The 26,702-nt window shown below is 43.3% G+C and overlaps 1 protein-coding gene across 10 annotated transcripts in view; it reads left to right on the top strand.

The window, feature by feature from the left end:
- MAP4K4 (mitogen-activated protein kinase kinase kinase kinase 4) overlaps window positions 1-26,702 on the top strand; it is a 164,369-nt gene that overhangs the window by 10,880 nt on the left and 126,787 nt on the right. The gene's annotated exons all lie outside the window — the stretch shown is intronic.

Genomic DNA, 26,702 nt, shown 5'->3' with positions numbered 1-26,702 from the left:
ACTGGTGAGATGTTTGCTGACTAGAAGTCCTGACTTTCTTTTGTGCTTCTCCTAAAAAATGATAGTTCTGTGTATCTCCACTAATTTTATGGTGGCCTGATAGGTGAAAATTTAACTTTATAGTGAGAGGTGTAGATATGCATGTCTGATCAGCAGTTTCTGTGCAGTGAGCTTGGATGGTACTTTTTTTTAAGGTGTTTAAGTTGGTGGGCTGCCTACTGTCCTTTTGCTGTCTAAAATTGGAGCTGTGTGCTCTAGGACTCAGTGCTCACAGTGGAGAGAAATAGGACAGGGGAATGGCCTCTGGAGATATCTACCCTGGGATGGGATAAATTCCTCTTTACCTGAGTCTTTGTCTGGTAATTATAATGGGAACGTAGGATGAATATATCAATTGTGTATATTCTAGAGGTACCCAATCTGTACCATGCATGTGGTAGCTCCTACAGTCCCTTTTCTGGTATATACAGCATACATAAAGATGCCTTTTTAAATGAATATGTGAAACTGAATGACATGTAAAATCCCTCTTACCTGTCACTGGAAGGAAAGCATTCCTTTTCCCAAAGGACTCATAAATAAATGACCTGTTTTTGCATGCCTTTATCAAGTGGTGAATGTGCTTGCCCTCAGTTAGTATCTCTGCACTCTTATGTAAAAGAACTTAAATATAGCCAGGTTTATTTCTGCAGAACTTCTGAGTGGTCTAGTTGAGAAGAACCATCAGTGTGAAAAGCAGTCAATTCCTCATCTTTCCTTTCTGTTCCCTGGGCAGTAAGTGCTGGGGTATTTCCTGGTCAAATAAACTATATTCTCCACAGACAGCATTTATTCCAGGGTACCGGTTTTTAGGAGAGTGCTATAGAAATAGTTTTAACCATTTTGCTGACACTGATAAGGGTTGTAATGAAGTGCTTGATACACAGGGCGTTTTTTCAAAGGTATGCTTCTCTGCAAGGTGTTCTTCTCCATCAAACTTTTTTGGGTTTTTGTGTTTTGTTTTGTTTTCTTTCTCTTCCCTCACCCTACTCCGCCCCAGCCATGTCACAGTATGTGAGAGATCAACTAGTAGAATTCAGTTTGGTTTTGACTTTAAAATCTCACTCTGTTGCAAATCAGAGTATCTTTTTTCTAGTTAGCAGGTGGGATTTTTTGAGTCCCTATACTGCGTCTTCCTTTGGCAGCTTCAGCAGACATTCATGTTGTACTTGAAGTTTCTTATTCTGCACCATTTGTTGAACCAAACTATCAGTTGCATAGTAATCTCCTCTATAAACACACAAGGAAGCAGAGCTCTTGTGTTCTTCTCCTCTGATACTCAATTATCCACTGTGCTTCACTTTGGAGTGAGGCTGTGGGAGGCAAGTACAGTGGGAAATGGGTGTAATTATTCCCAGCCACCCAGGAAGTACGTGACAGAGGTACAGTCCAGATCTCCAGATGCAAACTTCTGTGCTTCAGTCAAAAGAGAACCTTTCTTTGCCTCAGCTTGCACACTTACCCAGGCCAAAGAGAAGGAAGGCTTTGCATGGTGTCCTTCAGGTCTCTTTAAGAGCCACCCAGAGGAAGGGGCAAAATGTTCTTGGTGACTGGTCAGGAGGATCTTGTAGGGTGAGCCTTGTGGAGGCCCTGCTTTTTTGACATGTGTTTGCACTGGGATTGTTGTGTGCTGTCGTGCAGTCTGTGAGGTTCCTTTGTTTAAATGAATTTTGCAAAAAGCCTCATACCGAACTGCTCATGTTCAACTGCATTGCTCTCTGTGATGGAAGTGGGGAAGGTATTAGTATATTTTACCATGACTAAACAGCAGTGTTAATACCTTTAAAATTGGTATATTTGATGTTTATGAGCATGTAGCACATTACAGTGATAGCTTCAGGGGCCTTCTGCATATGAGAGTTCTTGGTTGATTTAGAAAGCAAATAAATAAAATTTTAAAGCCACGTTAACACAATCAAGCATGTTAAACCAAAAATACAAGGTGATGCTATATCCTTAGTTTATCCTGCAATCTGCTGTTATTTTGGCAGATTAATTTAATGATGTACTGTCACACGACAGGGAACAAAAGACTCTGAGAACTGCAGGGAAGCCTTGGAGGTAAAAGACCTCCCTGATTTCATGGCAGGTGTTCTGTACAGCAGCTCGGTACCTCACACCTGATGTGCTCATCCAGGGGCATGCAGAGAGGAGTCCCAGTGCTGCTGGGGCTTTGGCAGAGTTTCTGTGCCCCCGGCCTCTCTCCTGAAATCATCGCCTTTGCCCATGTTGCTGGTGTGGTCTTGTGGGGGAAGGAAGAATGTCAGCTTATTAATAGTGACAGTGCAGGCTTTCTGTTCTTCATCTGTTAAAAAAATAGCTGGAATTGCTTTGAATAACAAATCACTGACACAGCTCTCTCTTTTTTTTTTTTTTTTTTTTTTTTTTTTTTTTTTTGGTGTGTGTGTGTGTTTTGTTTTATTTTGTTTAATCTGAGTGTTGGGAAGGGTGTGCTTTGCTCCTTCCGTTCCCCCATGTGAAGTCAGTGAAAGCCTTTGATCTGACTTGTCCTTGGGGGCTATGGAGAATGCTTTATGCATCTCCCCCTTGATGCTTTAAGTGCTCGCCAAGAGTTAAATTCTGGAGCGATGACAAGTGAATATGGAGAAAATGTTTCAAGTCATGTGAAAGAAGTGTTTCTTGCAAAATAACTTGAGTGTTAAAAGAAGGGATGGCAAAAGATTTTCTTTAGCTTTTATGGAAGTCTTACATGGCAAAGAATGAAAATCTTTACTATTGACCTAATTTTATTTGTATTTAAGATCAAAGAGCTCTTGTGAATGAGTTGCTTGTCTTATATGTCACCAGCTTTATGGTTTTCTGAATGGCTTGAGGCAGTAAATCAGTCCTGAGTAATGCTAACTTTCCTTCGGTTTCCTCTGAGGTAATGGAAGAGCGCTCTGATTTACTCCTCAGGAATAAAAATATATTGGCTATTGAGCAGACTTCTTTCTGGCTAAGTTGCTGAGGTTAGAGGTGCTTCCTCATGGACCGAGTGCTGTGGCAGTGCTTTGGGAAAAGGAAGAGAGAAGCAGGCAGTGCAACCGCTGTCATTGATGCCACCACTTTGGTCACAGGACAAGTCCTTACTGTGACTGGGGTTTGACTTTTTGGAGCATCCTCCTCTGCTGCAGCTCTGCACCTCTTAGCTTTTTGATACTGGAGCGCACAGTCAGCGTGTGCTGTTGTAAGGAAATACCCTTTGTATGCGTACGGTGTGGGTGCACTGGGCAGTATAAGAAAGGGGAGAGTTCTATTTTTCACTCCTCACTGGTAGGATTTCCTATCACAGAAAGGAGAAGGGAAGGTTAAGCAGACACTGAAACACCCTGGGTGGTATCCAGTTACTTTATTCCAGCAGGCAGAGGGATCTTGCTTGCTTACGTGGTACTGAGTTGTCCTGAAAGCCTGGAGATACTTCAGCTTGCTGGAGCGTCTACTGACCCAGTAGCGCCATAACATGGGTCTTAATCTTTCTCTGTAATTCAGGCAGGGCAAGATGGGAAAAACCAATGTGGGCAGCATTTCAAATCTGAAAAGATGGCATCAACTTAGTTTGTAGGCCCTTGGGAGTTTGGGAACAAAGCCAGTAGCCTTTGCATCACTGTTAATATCCTTTCACCCTGCAGGATCAATATATTCAGGACAAGAGGAGGTCAAATCCTTTTTGCAGGTGCCATCATCTTAATCATTGACATGTGCATGAAAACCCACTGAAGGGGGCTGAGGGGGGGGCAACACCTCTGAGGTGATGGTTTGGTCTGCTGAGCTTTGACTGCTCGTGGGTCTGTGTCGGTCAGTTGTGGTGGATGATGCTGACTCAGCAGACCCTCTTCTTGCCTTCCCTGCTCCCAGACAGTGTTTATTGTGTGGGTGAGAGGTGCCCAATAAATGAGGAATCTCATAAAGCCACTTGTGTTGCTAAGCTTTACCAAAACCTGGCTTTTTGTCAAGGTTAGCTGAAAAGTTGGGAGTGTGTTTTCCTTCCAAGAACCGTTGGTTTAAAGCTCCATTACTTGTATGTCAGTTACCATATATTTTACAATAATAACCAAGAGTGGAAAGGACGAGATTTATTTCCGTAAACATTTCACCTAGTAAAAATTTAATAGCTTGTCTGCCTTCAAAGGACATTCCTTTTTCTCCTGTGCAGACTGTGCACCCAGCAGCAGTACAGAATGTGTTTCCCAGAGAGCCATGAAACATGCTTTACCTGACCTTAAGATGCTGTTCTTCCCCAGAGATGGATGGAGCTGTTTGAAGGATGCTTAGTCCTGAGTTTCTGTGCAAGGAGCAGATTGGGTTTGCCTCTGCTGCACTGAATTCTGTGGGTTTCTTGTAATAGTGACTAATGGACAGTCGGTTTGAAAGATGATAAAACCAATGGCTGAAATGACTAGAGACTTGTGTCTGAATCACAACCGGCAGCAAAACCACCTGGTTTTGGGAACCCTTCTGTGTGACAGCAGAAAAAGTCTTGTGAGCGTCTGAGCCAAACTTGTCTTCAACAAATACATGATGTCGGGATTTGAATGTTTTGAGCAAAATGTTTTGAGTGTTTCTACTGTCTTAGGGCAGCAGGAATGATGTCCCTAACAGATTACACAGACCACCTGTGTATTTATGATTTAAGAGGGGTAAATGTCATTTGAAGGGGAAAAAAAAAAAAAGGGTAGTAGAATGAGGGCATGGTACAAGTAACCCTTCTGCAGTGTTCAGGTGTATACTGGTTTAGTTTAGAGTATTTTTATAAAGCTGGAAATGCTTTGGTTGTCCAGAATCAGGCCTTGTTTGCTGAACTCAGTGGAACTAAGCTTGATAATAGCATTCTGGCTCTGCATTTTGGGGTTAGAGATGTGTGGGTAAAGGCTTGCACATTTTAGGTTCAAATGTGTAGGAAAAAAAATGTATTCTTTCTATAAATACCACTTTTTGGAAGTTCCTCATGTCTTAATTATCTTTGACATGTGCTTTAATCCTCTGTCATGAAAGGAATTTTATATTTTTGCTCCTTCTTAGCAGTGGCAGGTGTTTCTTCCTTTCTGTGGTTTGTTTTGTCCTTCTTGCTCTTTTCCCTCATACTCATCTTATGTGGGTAAATTCCTGCTGCTGCTTTCCCTTCCCACTCATCATCCTTTGCATTTCTTCCTCTGGGCATGTCTGTGGCATTTTTTTTTGTTTTTTTTCTTTTTATTAAAAAAAGTAACTAACAAATAGAAGGGAGATGGTTAAATCTGTGTGACCTCTGTTATTAGCTGTAATTCTGCCAAGATGAGTGAGGTTTGTTTTTTCATTAATGTGTTTCTCCACATGCATTCTGTACTTTCTTTAGATTTTTTTTTTTTTGTGGTCTCTTTACTGCTTTTCGAAGAAATGAAATTCCATCTGTTTTACCCTGTTCTCAACACTTTCCACCCTCAGAGCTGACTTCAGCTGTGTTTTGTGTTGGGTACTGGTCTAAAATCCTTACAGGATACATGAAAAATAGGTGACTAGGTAGATGGGAGTGAGACTGCATATTTTCTCTTCTCCACCCCCTGCTTCCATGTGAAGAAAGTCCCTCTTTATTGGGCATTGGTAAGATCCAGGCCCAGGATGAAGGCTTCAGGCTTACCTCTGCTTGCACCTTCAAGCTGGAGGCAGAGGTATCACAGTTAATACCCATCAGTGGAGCAAAGTAGAAGGAAAATGGTCTCAGGTTTGTCTTTTCTCCACTGAGGTAATTTATTATTTTGTCTCCACATGTCTTTGGGACAAAACTGTGCTGTCATCTCTTGAAGTTAGGGATTTCCCTGCTGGTGGAGGAGCTCTGTGGGGGATGCCCTCTGCCAGGGCTCCTCTCTCTGCTGGGATTGTAGGTGTGAGGTTTGTATATATTAACTGAAATGACTTGGGAGCCTTTGTCTATAGGAGGCACACTGCCCTTGACACGTGCTAAGTCCCTGTAGTTAAAGCTTCAGGGACTTAGTTTGTGCTAACCTCGGGTGGTAAATCCAGGGCTAGACAAGCCCCCTGAGGAGGGAGGCAGTGGTGGTGGACAAGATGGGGATTTCTTTGCATTAGTCTTTGCTGAAGCCTCAGCTGGTGACTGAATGCAAAACTGCTAATCAACAGTAGTAAACCCTGGATTTTTTTTCTCTTGTTGGCTTCTGCCTGAATAGGGGCTTTTTCATGACACACACTTGTTTGCTCATGTTTCTCTTCTAAGGAAAGCAGTTAAACTAGGCAGGAACCACCAGTAATTCAGTGCTCTGTTAAGCATGTAATAAACCAAGCCCCAGATACCTCAGTCTTGAGCTTTTAGAGACTGCTGCCTTTTGTTTCTCTATGAGGGGGAGGAGGGAAGAAATGGGGCAAAACTGACTTGTTTGGTGTGGGAAAGACAAAAGGGTGGCCAGAAAGGGGAGAGGTGCCATAGTGTGGCTCCCAGTGCAGACATTGCTATCCTTCACAAGAAATGCAGGATCAAAACCCAGCTCCTGCTCTGGGCTTGTGATGGCAAACCATCATGGGGTCTGCTTAAAAACTGCTTAAAAAAAGAGATTTCAGCTCCTTGTGGTTGGTGGTGTGTCTCAGCTCACCCTGCTGAGCAAAGCAGCTACCTCGAGTTGATTTGCTATGGTTTTCTGACTTTTGTTTAATCCAGGTGCATCCCTGCTGTGAGATAGGCACTAGCTCATTCAGTTCTGCATGTGTTTGCATCTATTGCCAAAATGCAGCCTTCTACTGAGTTACCACGTGGGCTTTGTTGAGTTTGTTTTGGTTTTGTTTCGGATTTATTTTTTTTGCACAAATTTACTTGATGCAAGTGTTGGTGCAGAGTGGGAGCAAAACAAGGGCTTTAACCAACCTGTGTATAAATGGGGCAGGTATCTTAAGAGTGCTTGGAAACTCTCACCATACAAACAAAATTAAAGTGCTGTCTTATCTCTGAATTGCCTCTTTTAGCCTCAAACCCAGACTCTGCAAATCAGTTTGCTCTTTTACAAAGAGAATGACTTCATGCTATTTCTCTGCGTGATTTTGCAAAATGCATTTCCAGAGGGGAGATGTCTTACATGCATGCAGAACAAATTGTAGCAAAACATTTCACTTTCTTCAGACTTATGAAAACGAACTCTGTCATGACTTTTCAAAGCGTGGGTTAAAAGCAAAAGCTCTCAAGGCATTTCAGTGCTGATTCTGATGCAGGTGTAAGTGTAAGGGATCTCTTTTTAAACTGGAGGTGGCTGTTAATCATATTCAGGAGAGGGAAATGCAGTATCGAGCTGAAAAAACTGTAGTTCAACTGATACTTCTTTTGAGGTTGGGTGTGGCAGGTAGAAAAGACATTCTGTCAGAAAGGAGATGACTGGTTTAAATGTCAATACAATATATTTTAAACAACCTTTTCTAAAATTTCTTCTTCTGAAACGTATTTTGCCAGTATTGCTGTCCAGGAGAGCACCATTACTCCCCGCCACCCTGCTTTGACTGCTTTGCTGCAATGATGCTGGCTTTTCAAAATTTGATATGACTTCTAGATGCTCAGCACAATTCACTGTAGGGCATTTAGTATATGTGAATTTCGTTTCCCAGTCCTTTAGGTGTAAGGAGGTGTTTCTGAATGCTGAATGTCAGTGTGCAAGATTGTAAGTGTTAGGCAACAAGCAGAGAGGGAAGGAGAAAACCAAAGGAGAGAAGAACGGGTTGTCCCTTGGCTTGCAGTTTCCACGTGGACCATCACCACATCCTGTCTCTGGTTCTGTGGGCCAGCCTGTATGATCGTCCCTCTGAGACACTGTGGGCATCATGGCCCTAAGAAATGGTTCATTTAATTCATCAGGATGATAATAAGATTTAGTGGGGGAAGCTTTATACGTCAGCCTGGAGCTTAGTCACTGTTTTTCTTGCGGTTGTGCTTCTGGAGTAGGGGCTTCTCCTCCCCTCCAGGGCCATCCACTCTGGGCAGGAGGGATGCTCTCCCCTTGGATGCTGCCTGTCCTGCTATGTTTTGGACTGTACCATCCAGGAACTGCTTTTTCTGCCCTCCCCAGGAGCTGGGCTGGTGGGAGAGCTGCAGTTCATGCCAGCCTTATTATACTGGCACTTTCCCAGCCTGCCAGGCTTAGCAGGTGAAGTAAAACTAATTATCTATTCAGATTTTTCTCACCTCGTGGATGAACTGGGGAGTGTGTAAGGGTGTCTGTGGCCTTGTGCCATATTGTGAGCAGCAGGGGATGAAGAAAAAGCTGATGTTCATCTCTTCCAGCATTATGCATGCTGATAGCTGCAGTATTCTTAATCAGTCTTTCAGGTGCTGGATAATAATGCAGTGATTTCTCTGGTAGTGGCAGGCAACAAATTATAAAGATCAAAGCCCTTTCCCCTGAATATCTGTGATTTTGAATGTGCACACGTAACATAGCCCTTCTTTCCCAGGGAAACCACAATTGCACAATGTGCAAGCTGTTTTTTAAGATTCCTCCCTCCCCCATTTCCCCCCTGTCCTTGATCTGTAAGGAGGGGACAGTTGTGGGAGGATTGAGCCAAGTCTGGTTTTTAGGTATTAGGAGGTACTTAGAAGAGTTTCTGTTGAGACTACCATCTGGACAGAGATGCATTTGCTGAGGAGCAGCTCCAGTTCCAGGGGCAAACTGTTAGTATGTGGTGTGGATGGTATTAGCAGGCTGAAAAGGCACTAAGGGGAGGTATGGGCTACTGTGTTTTGTACTTTTGGGACTGTGTGCTTCTTGAAGATTTTAACAGGATGAAAAAATGTACAAAATTCAGGAAAATGGGCTGATCTATTTCCTTGGTGGATTGTTGCTCACCTCTAATCCACTGGGTAGGCAGTAGGTTCTGATCATTATGGTTAATTGCTCCTATATAGCAAATTCAATAAAAATATAGGTGTACTTGGGAATTGCTTTCTTCCCTCCATTGATCTGGACTTGCCCCATGCAGGAATTGCTGAAAGAGTGTTATATTCTTGGGAAGAGTTTGGATCACAGCAGATTCCCAGCTTTGACCCTGTGAAACATTTGGTTTGCTGGAACAAACTCAGGAGAGAGACGCTCTTGCCCTCGGACACAGATCCTGTTTGTCCTGCTCTGCTGAATTTAACCTGCTGTGTTTCATGCTTTCTGTGCTGGGATTGATTGAAGATTAGAGCTGGGGTGGGACACACACACACGCAGACACAGACACACACACACAGACATCCTGCTCTGGGGGGCATTGCACTGCTGGGGCTTCACTGTGAGGCAGCTGAAGGATTAAAGGGCACGCTTGGGAAAGATACCCCTTCATCTTGCTGATAAGCGGTGCTGAACAGGCGGGGGGAGGGAAAGTTAATGCCCCTTTTACCCGGGGTCTGTTTAAAGAAAGGCAGTGGTTTAGCTAAAGTATACATCCACAGTTCATCTTTGTTTAAACTGAAATTACTGAGTAAAGAAAGGCACACTGGGAACAGATTAAGCTACATGCTAGTGAAGGAGCGTGTTTCTCTCAAGCTCAGTTGACAGCAGCATACTTAAGAATTTTTTTTCTGTATTAAATATTTGGTATATCTGTAGTAGACTTGAATTCTGTGTGGTTTTACTGCATGGTATTTTAAGCCTGCAGGCTTATGACTTTTTTTTTTTTGTCATCTGTTTTTCTGCCTCCCCACACCCTCATGATGATCAGCATGGAGTGAGCACTTGGGCATGATTAGCCATAGTTACCCCTTCGTGGTGGGCAAGGTGATGCCTGTGGAGCTGGCTGTAAAGCTGTGTTTCCAGTTAGGGGTGGTCCAGGAAGCTCTGGACCTGAAACTTGTTGCTTCAGAAATATTTGATTAATTTAATTGTATTAGCATGAGGTTGCTTTGATTGCTACTTCCTATACTTCATTAAAATCCATTATTAAGAGTGGAAGCATGCATAGTTGCTTCTAATGACCCCTTTCTTTTTCCTGCTATTGGCAGCAATTTGCTAGAGTGATGATAGTAGCCAGTACATCCAGGGATGGTAGGGCTGAAAGGGAGGAGTGGTAGGAGGGCATTTGCCCCTTCTGATTTACTTTAACTTTACTTTAACTTTACTTTAACTTTACTTTAACTTTACTTTAACTTTACTTTAACTTTACTTTAACTTTACTTTAACTTTACTTTAACTTTACTTTAACTTTACTTTAACTTTACTTTAACTTTACTTTAACTTTACTTTAACTTTACTTTAACTTTACTTTAACTTTACTTTAACTTTACTTTAACTTTACTTGAAATATCAGAAATATATTCAGTTCAGAGTATTGGAAAATATTCAGGTTTTATTTGGTTTTGCTTTTTTTTTTTTTTTTTTTTTTTTTGGAGGGGGTTGTTGGAGAGAAAAGCTGATTTTCCCTGTGCATTTTAATGCAGGGATAGAGATCTATATTTCTCATCAAGTTATATTAGGAGGATATTTGCCTGTGGGCTGTGAGCTTGTGGGTGCCACCAACTGCTGTGCCTGTTTGCTTCCTTCCCCTCAGCTCCTGGCTGAGCAAAGTTGGACCTTTCACCTGCTCTGTGCTTTGCATTTCCAGTGTTGGGGTAAACTTTTCTTTCCCGGGAGGCTGGGCCACATGCAATTTCTGTTGAGCAGATGCACCTGTATTTTCTCCCTGTGTGATTTATGTCAGGCAGTGTAGTGCTGTTCTCAAAACACCGAATAGAGAGTGAGGTCAAGGGGAAAAAAACCCAGCCATAAGCAGTTGCTTGTAGCTGTTTCAGTCAATCTATTCTTGCTGCTGCTTTATCACTCATGTGCTCTGTGCTGGCAGGCTCTGGGCTGCAGAGGGGAAAAAATAAAATAAAAATAAACCCACCCTAGAGAGAGCTTAGCTGCTTATTCACATTGCAGGTATCTTTCCTAGCAAGAATGTGAATTTTTAAAGGGAAAAACACTGATCCCATGTGAGTAGTTGTGATATTTTATTGTGAGGAATCAACATGTTCTTGTGGAAAGCAGGCCTGCTAAAAATACTTTAACCCAGCTAAGGGTGCAGGCTGGTGGTTATACTAACAGTCTGCATGCTTTTGACCAGATCTACAGTTTTTGGGAGACCTTCCCCAGAGATATTTTCTCTGATTTTAGGTTTTTTTCCCCTCCCTTATATGGTATCTGCTTGGTCTCTGAGTTTTTCATGTTCTCATCCTTCAGAATATCCAATACTTGGGAAATTAATTTTTGGTCAGCCTGTTTTCCATAAGGTTGTAGGTATTTAAGAAATGCTGGAAACTGAAAACAAAAGAGCTTCCCAGACAAAAAAATGTAATAGAAGCTACCTGAGTAGCTTGGCCTTCTCCAGCTGCCTGCTCCCAGCCGTTCTTTTTCCCTCAGCCTCAGGGCTTCTGAGAAGCCCTTCCCCTCCAGATTTGCTAAATGCTCAGTTTTGTCTTAATCACCACTTGTAAAAAGCATGCTTCAGATCAGAGGAGTGTCTAAAGACACTTGTCATAGCTAAATGTCTCCTCAGTCTCTGCAGCTCTTTCCAACTGGGAGTGTGGATGGAGTGATTTGTACCCCTCAGCTCCAGCAGAGCAAGCAGCTCACCTGTGGGCACCAGCTTGGCCATTTCCTATTTTCTTACCACCTGTCTCGGTCAGGGGCAGGTATGGTGCAGGTAGACTAGACATTAGGAAAAAAAATATTTCCTGGGAGGGTGGTAGGATGCTGGCACAGGCTGCCCAGGGAAGTTGTAGCTGCCCCCTCCCTGGAAGTGTTCAAGGCCAGGCTGGATGGAGCCTTGAGCAACCTGGTCTGGTGGGAGGTGTCCCTCCCTACCCATGGCAGGGGGTTGGAGCTAGGTGGTCTTTAAGGTCCCTTCCAACCCAAACCATTCTGTGAGATACTCATAGATGCTCTATGAGATACTAATTTCTCAAGGAACATCAGGGAGCTTATGTATGATTGGGTAAAGGATGTGTTTGCTGTGTGCAATATACTGCTGAAACTCCTACTGAAGGGCTCTGGTTGTTTTAAGAGGACTCTGCCACTGTGAATAACCACAGTAAAGGTGCTCCCAGTGTGGGTATGGGATGTAGGTGCACAGTCACACAGTTGATCAGGCTATATCTGCATCAGGGCTTCTGTTAACCAGAGATGACCCTCTGGCTGGCTGCTCATTTGAAAGCTTAATCTCAGGTGGGAGAGGGTGGTGGTGCCAGCTTCCTCCATCACCTGCCTCTGCTGATGTTTATCAGCAGCACCTTGGCATAGCCCAATGCTGGTTTAACTCCTTGTCAATTCATCTCTGTTATACAAGTCATCTGCTGACAAAACAAAGATCTGGGTCACTGCTCTTAAAATAGATTCAACGTTAAGCAAATTGCTCAGGCAAGCTCTCCTTTTCTGAGAAGGCAATGTCAACCCAACCTCTTAGGGATACCCTAGATAAACACAACATCCTTCTGCAGAAGCCCTGTCAATTTAGTGATGCTTGCCTGATACACTTTAAAATGTAATGGCCAGCTGTTTGTGCAATGTTGACTTGTGAATGAGGGAATAAGGTAAGTATTTTTCTTTTATTAACGCAGATACATACATCAATATGAACTGTTCTTTTGTGGGTTTTTTGGTGGTCTTTGGAAATACTGTCTTTGTGCTTTGGTGTCTGGTAGTGTGATTGGTATACTTAATTTTCATCCCTAAGAACTGTGATAAATTATATCTGTAAAAGCTGATTTTTCCCCTTGCTCATAGGCAGAGTTTAGTGGTGCCAGTATCATCTTGGTAACAGCCATCTGGTAACTGCTTCGAACACATTGTGCTAAGCCCATGGATGAGTGTGCAACTGGTCAGGGTTGAAATACTGATGAAATCCATTTTTGAGGTCAGAGCTGGGCCTCTGCAGATTGATCTTGAATTTGTAGGACTTGAAGCACCGTGTGCCCTTCTGTCAATGCCCTGTGGACTTCCTGGGCTTGGGCTGCAAAATGTGCTGCCTGCTGGTTTCTACTCCTTGTCCAAGGGATTTCTTCTGCTTTGAACTACGTTCACTAGGAATGGGGCTGGAAAATATACCAATTGAAAAAGGAGAACTGGAAAGTAGGATGCTTGTTCTTACTCATCCAAATCCACCTCAATGTGTACTGACTTATGGGGCAGGGGGGAGAGAATGGAAAGGCAGTGGTTCGATAAATTGGGAAGCCTGTGTGGAATTTCCAAGTGTGAGACAAGTAGAGTGAAATATGGTTTGGTGTCTCATGAATGGGTTTCTGACCTCACCCCATGCCAACCTGGGTTGGCAGTAGCAGAAAAGTCCCTGTAATGATAAGGGAGGTGCCAATCTTCTTTTAACTGGGCTGTAGAGAACATGGTAAGTTTTTGAGGGAGGGGTGGCTAGGCAATATAAACAAACCCTCAATTTTTTCCCCAACCTTTCCCTTACGCTATGTTCATAATATTTGCTCTGGTTTCGAGTTATACCCAAAGTAGAGTTCAGATGATGCTCTGGGCAATGCCTTGCAATTGTGTGAAGCCATCAGCATAAATTGTGCAGAATTTTTTCACTCACCTCAAGGGTCTGAGGAAGCAGATGCCTTAAAGATGGATCTAGCAAAACCAGCTTGCTGACTGGAGAGGGTTATATGCAGACGAGTAACATGGTGGTGAGAATTGTGTGCACCAGGGTTGTAACTGGAATTTAAGACATACTTTTGGGCTGCAGAAAATCACTCTGCAGCCCTGAATGCAGCTATGTGGGCAATCACAGAACAGAGGAAACACTGGTGGTGCTTCTGTAGTATCTTATCAAGATTGCTTGGCTAGCTGGAAACTGGGATGCAGGCTCTTACTCTGGCATGTGATCCCTTATTTCCTGCCCCTCTGAAGGATGCTCCAACTGCTGGGCTATAACAGAGTCTTGGTAGAATCGATTCCACTCTTTCTGCAATTTTAATACTTTGCATGAGTGAGTGTTTGACTGGTTTGGGAAGGAGATAGTATGATGCATAGAGCTTTGTGTGATATGTCATCACATACAGTGTTGTCTCAGAAGTCCCAAATCTGTGTACCTAATAATAATGAAACACTGGATGAAAGAGAGGATGAAAGATTGGCTGTTCGTGGCAGTTCTTCCACCTGGAAGAGAGGGGATATGGGAATGCTAGTATCTACTTCATCCCCATCCTGATGCTCAAGAAAAAAAGAGTGCATCAACGCTGCCAAGGGATAAGAAGGAGGCTGAACAGCGAGCTGCTGTAGGGAGGGAGGTACCAGTTTTACCCCCAGTGAGGGATTGAGGAACAGAGGGAGTCAAATTCTTCTTTGCTTCATGGGAACAGAAAGCTCCTGACTTTATCAGGCCCTTATGTCCCCAGTGGGTTTTAAATCCAAACCATCTTTTGCATATCAGCTAAGAACAAACCATTTCCTTTCACAGACCAGATAAAAAATCAAGGAACACTGTGGTAACTATTACTAACATTTCTGTAGTTTCCTGTGATGAAGTGTTGCTTTGTTTATTGCTTTTTTCCTTGATGAAGAGGAAACAGAAGTATTGGTCCAGTGACTTTAAACTGCCTGTATGTCTTTGGAAATTCAGGATTAATCCTGACCTGGAGCCTAATGTTTGCCTTTTATCTTGGATTCTTCTCACTTCCAAATCATAAATCTAATCAACTTAAACAGAAATTAAAGATGCTAGACTGTGAGAAGGCTTTATAACTGATTTACTAAGGAGGCTGGTGCTCTCCCTGGTTGAGCCTTTGCCAGTGATGTGTTGGAAGCAGAAAATTCTGTTGGTTGTCATTTGCCTCAAATGATTAAGTCAGGAAGATGGTCTGAATCGGCGCCAAAAATTGTTTCAAGTTATTGTCACAGTTTTAATGTCAGCTTCAGCTGCTGCTGAACCTTGACTTTCTGCTTGAATATTTGGTTCAGAAAGGTCGAAGACAGAGAGGTTTTCTGACATGTTGGTGTATTTACGAGACCCAAAGTCATTCATGAGACAGTACCAAAGTACTGCAATGTAGGGGTTTTTCTCAGGGTGATGCTTGGTTGCTGTATGCTTCTGTTGCTTGCTATATCTTTAGAAAACACTTATATCTGTTCAGCATTCTTTTTACAAAATTACAGTCAATTGGGCTGGAAAATGTTTCTTTCTCAGTCTGGGACTGAAATACTCACATGTTCCAGGAAGTAGCAAGAAGTTTGCTGGAATGGTCTTGCTTGTGCTGTGCTTTTAGCTATTTTTTGCTAGAAATGCTGAGCAAAATCTTCACCAGAGTTTAAATGCTGAAACCACACAAAGTGCTAATTCTGACTTAAAATTGTCTCTCCACAAAAGATAAGGCAACAAAAGGAAGTAGAAAAGAATAGGAAGGTGGATGTAATGCAGAGAGACTAAATTACTGTGCTGAATTAAAACCATGTGTGAAAGATTGCTATTCAAGCATTTCATGCAGCTTCTGACTACAAGGTCTCACTGCTGTGTTGTTGCTTGGCCTCCTCTGTGTCCATGCCATTAATTTTTTAGTGTATGAGAGAACTGTGTGTGTACTGCACATTGGAATAGTATAAATCATGCATGTTAACATATGAAAGAGCTAATGCTAACTGCTCTGGCAGGCTAACAGCTTCTTTAAAATTAGGACTTCTGAATCAATGCTCTCGCTTCAATATATGGAGTTGTGCTTGGACATATGTGTAGATGCATGAATTTTTATTTGCTATATCTATCAGTAGCTTTGTACAAGGCTTGATCAGGTTGATAAAAGGCAAAAAAGGATCCTGTCTGATCGAGCTTACAGTAGTGAAAATGACACAGTAAGTTCCTCCTGCATGAACAGCAGTCCCCTGATGTATCAAGGAGACCTGATTATACAACAGGACTAATCAGCTCTGGATGCTGCCATGAATTATGGGTTGGCTTAAGTGCTGCAATACACATTTCTGCCTTAAATTGACAGTAGAAGCAAAACAGAAAACCAGAACAGAAAGTCTAAATGTCGACAAGGCTTATCTTCTTTAGGTCTCTATCAGGGTTAAAGAAGAGGTTTCTTAATGTAATTATAGCCTGTCTCTTCTCTCCAGGCTGGCAAGACTAAACCAGGTTATATTCGAACTTCACAGCATAATGTTACACAACTGTGCTTATTTAAATGTGGCTATTTATGTAATACATGTTGTTGCCTTAATGGGGGTAATGGGAAAAGGGTGCTGACCCACTGAAATGTAGCTGAATATAGAGGTACAACGTTTATGGAAGCTACAGTGAAAACAGCAGTTTTCCAGTGAGTTTCCATGTAGGGCAGAAAGGTGGAAAAATAATGAATATTGGGGGGAAAAAAACCAAATCCCAACAAGCACATCTGTCTGATGTATTTGTATGTCTTTTCATCTCATGATGAGCCAGTGAGTTATTTCCCCCTCCCTTTCTGTTTTTTCACTGCTTTCCATCATTATTTTACCAAGTGTAATTTTGGCACCTTGTGCGCAGAGCCTCCTTGCTTTTGAATTTCAGACACCTGCAATTAATGTCCAAGGCTCACCTATTTACTCAGACTTGGTTGCATCCATGGTTGAGGGAGGACTAGGTGCTTCCAGGTGGGTGATTCACCTGACCTGTCTTAGACCCTGATCAAAAGGTGACTGAAACTAGCAGTTAGATGGCCTGAATTTAGGGCAGATGTTCCCTCACTCTGCTCCCATAACTTCCCCAGCTCAGATTGCTGGGTGAAGAGGATGTGGAAGGGGGGTTTCCATCTACCTCAGTAATTCCCAAGCCAAGTCCAGAGCTGTTTGGTGAGTTCAGAGGGACACTGTGCTTGGGAGGTAGTGGTTCAGAAAGAGGGTACAATACTGTCTCTGGAGTACTCAGCTGTTTCTTAGATATGCAAATCCACTCCTGCTGATTTGGCTGGGAGAGCTGGGTGTCTGCTGTCTCCTCATGATGAGATTATTTGTTTGTTTATCTGCATGGGGTTTTCAGCATTATAAATTCTGAGTATAATTATAATAATAGATGGCATGGTTATTTCACCAACAGTATGCCCTCTGCTGTGATCAGCTACTGCATTCAAGAGCCTACGTGCCTGTCCACAGCTTCCTGCCCTCTTGCCTTCTTTGTATTCCAGTTGCTCCAGCTTTCCCCTCCTTGAATGCAGCAGCAGTTTTCAACATTAAAAAAAAAAAATTGAAAAAAAAGGGGGTGGTGGTGGAAAGGAAATTATTAATTCATCTTCAAGAAGCAAGACTCTGTTACTTCATTTTTGTGCAAGCTGGGAGTAGCAAGTGACAGGCCCCTGTGACGTGCTTAGGTGCGTCTGTGGAGGAGAGCTGGCACTTACCTTGTTAATAATTACAGTCTAAGCAAGCTCAGAAAAGGGGTGGAGTGTGGGGAACAATTCAGTTTGTGAGGGTTTGATTGTACAATGAGGTCAGCTTCACTTGAGCTCACATTTAGCTTTTCTTCTACAGTCTTCAAGTTCACAAGTAAGGGGACTCTGCCACTATCACGCTCTTCTCTGGAGAGAAGTCTCGCAATTTCAACCCTAGAATTTAAACGTGACTGTTTCTCAGGCATTTCTTTCAGCAGAAGTGTTGGCTGGGAGCACTTGGCCCTTCCTTGCTGCTGTCCCCTCTGCCAGGCTGGTACAGTCCTGGCAGCAAACTGAGTTGCATTCCCTGGGCAGCTGTGCAAAGCAGCAGCGGTGGGAGGGAGGGAGGGATGCTGGGCTTGGCCCTGCTGTTGAAAGGAGTGCTTGGGAAACTGTGGCTGCAGATTGGCAGTTTGTGAAAGCTGGTTTTAGGGCCTTTTAATGCCAGATCAGAAGTGCTGAGTCCTCACAATGCAAACTCACCCTGCTGGTTCAAATCTGTTCGCATTTATATATTTATTTTTTTTTTTAATTATTATTATTAAACAGGTTATTTTCCTGCTGACGGGGCTTTGCGCCAGTGTGGGTATCCCTTTCCTCCTGCAGCCAGTGGAAAGCTGTCAGGGAGTCTTGAGTTCTGGTTGATGAAAGAGAAACGTGACAGAATGGCCACCAGCTTCTTGCCAGCATTTTGGGGTGGGGAGCTGGTGAGCTTATTTCATGCATAGGGAAAGGCAGGGTCCCCAGTTGGCATGGGGCAGTGCTGCTTGCAAGGCTCGCCTTGCCTGGGCACAACCACGATGACATGTACCCATCTGAAACAGGGTTCTGACTGCCCCTGAGAGCATGTTGGGATGCAGTGTGTTAGGTTGGGTGAGGCTCATGTGGATGAGGAGGCCCCCATCAGCCTGGGTTGGATTCCAGGTTCGCTGGAAGCTGTTAGTTTTGGAGCCAGAGCCCTTGTAAATACACAAAACCTGGATTAAAAATGTCAGGCTGGAGAGCTGAAGGGAGGTACCCCAAGTCTCACCTGCACTGTGAAGACAAACATCTAGACTTCTTTTCCTGGAGTATGGCTCAGCTTGAATAAATGGTTCTTATATTGATGATCAGGAACACCCTGTAGCTATTTCATCTCCCTTGAATGGGTCCATGGGGCTACATGCACAGATACTTCCAGATTTGTTTTGAAAAGTTCCAGTTTTATGCTACTGTTCCTGAAGAAATGTCACATGGGTCCTGTCAGAGTGAGGTAAAACCAAAATCCTATTTAATATCCTGTCCCAGAGAGTGACAGGAAAACCTGCACCCTTTCTCATCGTCTGCTCTCCTCCTCCTGGGCCCTGTATTTGGGGAACAGCTGATGCACTGGCCAGTGCAATACCCAAGTCAATTTTTAGAATTTATTTATTTATCTTAAAGTTATTGTTGTTGGTTGTTGATGGGATATTAAATCAAGATGCAAACCCCACATCAGAAGACAGATAAATAAATTAATTTTATCCGGAGGCTGTAGTAAGGGTGTGCAACCTTCTTGATAGGTTTTTCCCCCAGATTGTATTGTGGCTGTGCTGCCCTTTTATTTATTTGAACCGGGGATGATCCTTCCTTATGTTTACTGTTTTTTCCCTTCGCAAGCAAAACATCTCTCAGGTGTGCAGCTGAGCCAGCCTCAGGTGAGTGGGAGTAAAGGCAAGAGGAGGACAAGCATATGCAGGAAAAGACACATTCTGGATTCCTGCTGTGGAGATGAGTAATCACTGGAGGTTGAAGCAAAAGAGAGAGTTACTGATACAGCTTTGTCTTTTCCCCATCTGAGAGCTACCTACCTTTTTGTGATTAGGGTCTAAGCATCTGAGCCCCAAGGTTGTAGAAAAAGATGTTGGCTGCGTTTTTTGCTGATACTGGAAGAACCTTGCAAATTAGCTTACTGTTTTCCTCTTTGCACTGTGAACCTTAAAAAGAGGATGTATAGCCACATGCCAAATACTGGACTGTCCTTGAAAAGGATTGTATAATTGTTACACAGGAGGTGAGGGTACCTGTGTATCATCTGGGTATAAGGGTATAAAAAAAAACCGAACATAATTTTTTTTTGGTCAGACTGACTGTGTAGTGTTTTGAGGAAGGCAAGGCACAACTGGAACCTACTGACATGATTGCACTGCCTGGCAGCAGTGAAGTTTTTGTGTATGAGACCATGAACAATGGCTCTAAATGTGATTCAATTGATTTTCTTACCCACAGTATTTTACAAATACTGTGCGATTTAACTTATCTTTTAACCTTGCAAGCAGGTTGAAGTGTGAGGCTTCTCGCCCCATGTCAGATGGCTCACTTAGTGGGGGAAAAAAACCCCAAAACTAAGCACATTACAGCTCAAATCCTGTCTGTGTGAAAACGTGTCCATTTTAACCCTCTGGCCCCCAGTAGAAAGGGGCTGAGCAGTGGCAGCCCTTCAGGGTGGTCCCTGGGAGGTCTTGCACAGCTCATCAAAAGGAGCACAAGCATGGCAGGCTTAGCACTCCCTGGAGCCTCAGGCTGTGATCTTAGGTACCTTCGATTCTTGCCTGGATCAGTAGAGCATCTGTTTGGACCTAAAAGGGCTTTGTAGTACAGTCTGACTCTGCTTCTCAAGTTTTAGACTGTGGTACTCTGCACTGGCCTTGTAAAGGTAGCCATAGAGTGCTCTCAATAGAAATGTTACACCTACCCGCAGCTTGTTTTTCACCAAATGGTTACTATTTCACTGCATAATGCATTGCATATTCATTAAAAAAATATATGGGGGGGATCTTCATACTTTTAAAATATTTTTGTAGTGTTCCCATTTTTCTGGATGTGCAGGTGTCTCATTTACATTCCTAGAAACATAGCCTATGTGTTTTCTTTAAAGTCAGGGCTTCTGATCTGTTGTACTTAGTTAGCTTAAGGCATCCTTGGCATCGTTCAGAAACACCTTGGATGGGGGGGGGGTTGTTTCACAACACAGTAACTGCAGGTGGTGACGTCGCAGCGATACAAGCAAAAGAAAAATCACCAGGAGCGTCACCGTGTGAGCTGGGTTTCTCCTGTGCTGTGTCATCCATCAATGTATTTTCTTGTATGCTGGTTTCTGTCACAGCGTGCCTTGATTTGTGCCCGTGTGTTGTAGCATGCTTCTCGTGCAGCCAACCTTTTGTGCAGGTAATTGTGCATTTGCTGCTCCCAGTTGGGCAGATGGGGATTTGGGTAGTGCTACACTCCCCTGTCTGACTTAATAATTGCTGTTTCATATGGTGGATCAGTGAATACTGTTGAAAGACGTGCTTGATAGCAATAAGAGGAGAAAAGACCGTGCCAAACTTGTCTGTGGCTGGACTGACTACCCCTTGTGAATATGATGATTAACACACTCAACAGAACCTCCCTCCCCCCCCCCCCAAAAAAAAAAAAAGTCTCAAAATGTTCCTTTTTTTTACACATCACTCTTGTCTTCCTTGGGGCAATGACCCTGCACTGTGCGTCTCAGACTGGTGACTCAGAAGGAGAGATGAAGACAAAACACCTGTGTGGAGTTTCTGGTTACCAGACAAGCATCCCAGCTGCATCTCACCGCCTGCTCCTTCTCTCCTTACCCATTCTGCAGCTGGAGACGGTAGCTGTGACGCTTGTGTGTGTCTGAACTAATAAATACCCTCATGTTACCTCAGAAATGAATTACATGCTGGACAAGCAGTGGAAATAGAATCATAGAATCATAGAATTGGGTGGGTTGGAAGGGACCTCAGAGATCATCAAGTCCAACCCTTGATCCACTACCGCTGCAGTTACCAGACCATGGCACTGAGTGCCACATCCAGTCTCTTTCTAAATATCACCAGGGATGGAGAATCCACTACTTCCCTGGGCAGCCCATTCCAATGCCTGATCACCCTCTCAGTAAAGAAATTCTCTCTAATGTCCAACCTAAACCTCCCCCGGCACAACTTGAGACTGTGCCCTCTTGTCTTGCTGAGGGTTGCCTGGGAAAAGAGACTGACCCCCCCTGGCTACCCCCTCCTTTCAGGGAGTTGTAGAGAGTGATGAGGTCTCCTCTGAGCCTCCTCCAGGCTGAACACACCCAGCTCCCTCAGCCTCTCCTCATAGGATCTGTGCTGGAGTCCCTTCACCAGCCTAGTTGCCCTGCTTTGGACCACTATGTAAACATAGTTTTTGTTTTCTGGAGTAGGCCTCCTTGAACTTGGGTGAAGAAGAAAGAATAGAGGAAAAGTGACTTGAGGCTCTCATAGAGGCAATACAGGGAAGGTTTCGCTGTAGCATCCCCTGAAGATGGACAGGTTGGACCCATAATTGGTTGAAACAAGCACTGGCTGAAATGCATGGCTGGAGGTTTGCTTTTCTGTGTTTGTTGATAACTCTTCCCAGTACAACATTAGAAAAGGCAGTTTTTAAAGAAATGCTTTGGGTTGCTCAGTTCTGGGCTAATCTGTAGTTAAGAGGTATGTCAGAATGGTACACCTCAAAGTGTGTAATCAGTGTGTGTGTGTGCGTAGTTGGCACTTATGGGACTTCTGTGCTCTGCAACTACAAAAAATCCACTGTGGGCAATTTTAGGTCTTTGTGTTTTACACTTCTGCCTGTTTATACTTCTGCTTGAGCCTAAGTTGTTGATGAAAGTGTCTAATTGCAGACACTGCCAAAAGGCTATGGTACTGAAAGTTGCTTTTAATGTTGAACGTCTCCAGGAACCAGATTCTTTCATTTTATGATGGAAAGATTTTTCACAAAGGCAAGTGCTAGGTATCTCTGTCTTTTTTTTTATTTAGGGGCCATTAAAAAAAAAAATTAGTGCTGGTATATGGTAATTTCAGCCATTAGGATGCTTGTAGGTCGCTCCCATGCTTTCAGACAGTGTAGCCGCGGTCAAGCCGTCACACTTGAATTCTTTGCATTCTGGCAGCTCTTGCAATTTATCGGTTGGGATCCTTCTGTGTGCAGAAATCCTGGTGGCAGGAAGGCACACATGCGGGTTCTCTGCTGAAAAAGTCATTCAGTTGACACCCCCCACCCCACCCAGTGGAAAAGTACAAGCACAGTCGTGTACTTTCGATGGCTGTTTATTTGCCTGGCAGAGGGTCGACTGCAAAAACCCTCTCTGAAATTATACTCTTTAAAAGCCTCCTGAAGAATGATGGGGTCCAGCCAGAAAGCTCTTGTTTTACAGCCCCGCTGCCGTGAAAGAAATACAAGTGTAGAAAAAAAAAAAAACCAGCTTAAATGCCTCAGATATTTATTTTACCCTCTCATTACAGAAGCCTCCCCTCCCTCCTTATGCTGGGAGGTCAGGGCGTGTGTGTGTGTGGCTGTGCTTTAGGGGGGAACCCTGCTGCACCAGCACTTGTGGGCCTCCTCTGGGCTCTGGCCCCCTTGTTGTTTTAACAATTAATCTTTCACCCGCTTATAATTTAAAACGCTAATAAATGCACCCTTCTCTCCCTCCAAATTCTCAGGAATCTCTCTAGTCTCTTGCTTGGTTACATATCTCTGAGCTTGCAGAAATAAGTCCTCCAGTGGTATCTAGCCAAATGAAACCTTGGAGGGATGTATTTGACCTTGGTTTGTGCAGTGACTGTACCTTACCCACTTGTGGTGTAGACAGAAAAGAATGTTGACATTCTCAATATGAAAATAAATATTTGAAGATAGGTTTTGAATTGCTCAATTTGCTCTGTCAGCATAAACAAAATCCTTGTTTGCATTTTAAGGGTCCATACTGTAGCCTTCACAGTACCAGCCTGTATAATCTGAAAGCCTTTCATAGGAGGTTTTTTAAATTGAAAGTTGAAAACAGAAAAAACCCCAGAAGTGAAACTCCTGCGTTCCTATTATTGCTTATATTCCTTTCTTGCTCCCAAATTCCATATGTGTTGTTTTCCTTTTATGGTTTTGCATATCCCCACAACGAATGGAATGTTTGCTGCCCCACTCAGTAGCTCAAACCCAGTCCCCAGCCCTGTCTTTCTTCAGAGGCCGTAACTTGAAGTGGAATTTCAGCCGTTCTGTAGGCTGCTAAAGAAAAGTTGGAAGGCTTACTTTGCCTTAGAGCTTCCACCTTCTTTCTTAACCATGGAAATAAGGAGAGGACTTGTTTTGGTGACCTGGCATATTTGCCTCCACACCTTCTTTTACACTGATGGATGGAGAGACTGGCTTGTAGCTCTGCCTAATGGCGAGCTGTGAGAACCCTACTTTCCAGAGCATGGCACGTAACAGTGGGAAAGGAATAACCCCCCCAAAATACCTACTTTTTACTTTGTGTGTGTGTATCCCCTTCTGGAAATTTCAAGTTGGTGAAAATTTGAGATTCAAGAAAATCTGTTTGGTAGTTTTGTTCTTGCATGATCCCACATACAGTTCAGCCTTCTCCTTTATTTCTGTTTTGTGGAAGAAGTGTAAGGTCTTGTCTTAGACCATCTCCCATTCTTTAGGGCCACCTAAGAAAGTAAAGACTGACATGTTGAGTTTGGACTGGGCCAGGCGTATTTGCCTGCGGCCAAATGGAATTGTGTAGTGGGCTCTAGAGGAGAAACCTCTTGTAAGGATGTGGTTCCTCAAAGGCTGATGATAATTTCTCACAATGCATCTTACAGGAGGCAAGAATGTCCATACCACTGAGAGTCAGTATCTCCCAGGTGTCTGGGAGAGGTGTGCTGATAGGAATTGACTTCTCCTGATAGATGTGACAGTGCCTTCCAAAACATTCCCAAATAATATGTCGATGTATCTTCTGGAATTTTACTTTAAATAGCAAAGGGGATCAGAAACATTTGGTATTGAGTCAAAATGCCAAGATTATTGTTCTCCTACTTGCTTTGCTTTTATATTTTTAAATCCAAGGTGAGATTGGTAGCAGTATAGTATATTTCCATTTGTTTTTGAGGTAGTTCCAGCAGTAATGTGGCCTGCAGCACTGTTACAGACTATCAGGATTTTGTTAGCTCCAGATAAGACAGTGGAAGAACAATTGTTGGTATCAATTTTTGCACTGAGTTCTTTGACATTGTGTGATGCATTCAAAGACCAGATCTGGTTTTGATCTGATTAGCTTTGTTATAACTTGAGGTAAAAGAACTGAAAACTGCCTGGAAACCACTTTATCATCCTTTTCTTCCCTGGATGCTTGAAAATACTGTTGCTTTTTTTTGGAGTTTTTCTCCTTATTGGGCACCCTTTCCTGCCTCACTTAAAGGGGACTGCAGTGGTTGGTGTGATATTTGTAAAAAATATGATGTTCACAGGCAGTAATACATATAAACTACTTTCCTTGAAACCTCTTTGTCATCTTTGGACTTCCTTGCAGGCTGATTGTATTCTGCAGAGCAGAGTTGTGGAGTCACATTCCTTATTTTGTTTAATTTGCAAGCCATTTAGAGCTAAGGGTATTGCAGAGAGAAGACAGCAGAGCTGTGTGAAAAACATGGGGTTTAACACTTTCCTCTGAATTTTTTTAAGCCTTTCTGGAGGAGTCAGTTTCCCTAACTTTACAATTCATGCCCTAAAAATTACTGAACTTTAAATGAAGAGAGAAACTTGAAGTTAGCAGATCAGTGTAATAAGTTGTGTTTAAAAGAATTTTTTTTAAGTTTAAAGTTAAAGAGGACAAATTGTAACCAAACCTCACTGAGACTACTTCCAGCTCCTTGCTGGTACTCGTTGCCTGGTGTTGTCCTACCTGTAAATGATGCCCTGATGGGATTGAGCCCTTGGCATGTGTCATCAAGATGAAGGAAAGTCTGTTGAGAGCTGTGCCTATCCTGTAGCTTTTATGGTCTCTGCTGTAGTTCTGCTCTGGCAATAGTAAATGACAAATGTGATTCTTGATGGTGTAGAGGATCAAAGAGGGCACCAGGTACTTCTTGTTTCAAGTACAGCTCACGTAACTCCTGAGGCATACACACACATTCAAATGGTAGCTCCTTAAACTCACACCTTGCTTTTTGCCTGTTGTCATTATCAAGCTAGAAGTTATCAAGCTAACCATCAAATAAAGTTAGAGTTAAAATTCAGAAGAGGTTCTCTGTTCCTTGAAGTGCAATATTAACTTTGTAATGGTCTTTCAGGTTATCAAGTGTTGGGAATGGTTCAGGAGCCTCAGGTCTGATTGCTTTAGCCAAATCTGTGGCTGGAAACAGCGACAGACAAGAGGATGGAACTGGGGCTTGCTAAGCTGCTTTGTTTTCCTGGAGAACGATGCTGGGATAGTCTGTCACTGCTGAAAGGTGCCTGGGTAGGGCTGCAGATGAGATACAGGGAGTTTTCGTGGATCACCAGGCAGCAGGGTTAGAACTGGGAGGCTCTGAGATAGGAAGGTCCCAGCTTCTGAAACAGTGACACCCAGGGTGTCAGTGCCTGGGCAGAGCTGCATCCATATCGTACTGATAAGGAACATGCTGTCTTTGAGAAGGTGTGAGGGGATGGGAGGACAGAGTGCTAGAGGCAGCTGTTAAGAAGAAAAGACTGACAAATCAGTCAGACAGAGGGGTGTGTGGGGAGCCCGTCTTAATTCACACAGGGAGAAACAACCAGTTTTGAACAGTGTGGCATAGACCCATAGCACCAGCAGCTCAGCTTGCTGGCACTGGAAGGTTGCCTCTTACTTCAACACAATTCAACAATTTTTTTTTGTTGTTGTTGTTTTGGTTTTTATTTTTTCCTGTATTGGTGTGGCAGGTGGAACCTGGGAGAAGTTGAAAATCAGTTGTTGGCCTGTGAGGTATTCCTGGTGCTGTTTGTGCAAGTGGCTTTCAGCTGCATGGATCTTGGGATGCTGCTTAGAGGTGGAGCAGACAAACTGAATCTGCCCATGTGCTGCTTCAAGTGCTTTTGTGCACGGTTGTGATTCGCCTTACCAGAAGTTTGGCGTTTTTAGCTTGCTAATTTTTTTTCCTCTAGTATAGTAATGGCCCGAGTTTTCCAGAACTAGTCCACTGCAAGGAAAAACCAAACCAAACCAAACCCCAACAAAATGGATGCATTGAGGCAAATGAAGTCTCCCGCAGCTTAGTGCTTGTCTACATGGGGAAGTTAGTGCGCAGTAAGCTAGGGTGTGAGTTTACAGCACGCTAGCTGCTCTGCACTAACTCCCCCTGTGGATGCTGAGTGTGCACTAAGCGCGCAGGTTTCTTTAGCCCACTGAAAAAAAGTGGGCTGAAAATTCACACTGTCGCTTCCTTCACCCTGACTTTCCCATGTAGACAAGCCCTTAGGAAGTCTAGGGTATAAAAAGTCTTTGTTCAGAGGTCTAGCTTGAATTCTTTTTCTCCCCTCCTTTTTCTCCCTTTAGTGCAGTTACTGG

This window comes from Heliangelus exortis, chromosome 1 (genome assembly GCF_036169615.1).
Source record: "Heliangelus exortis chromosome 1, bHelExo1.hap1, whole genome shotgun sequence".
Classification (NCBI taxonomy): Eukaryota; Metazoa; Chordata; class Aves; order Apodiformes; family Trochilidae; genus Heliangelus; species Heliangelus exortis.
This window is presented reverse-complemented; position numbering and strand designations above follow the sequence as displayed.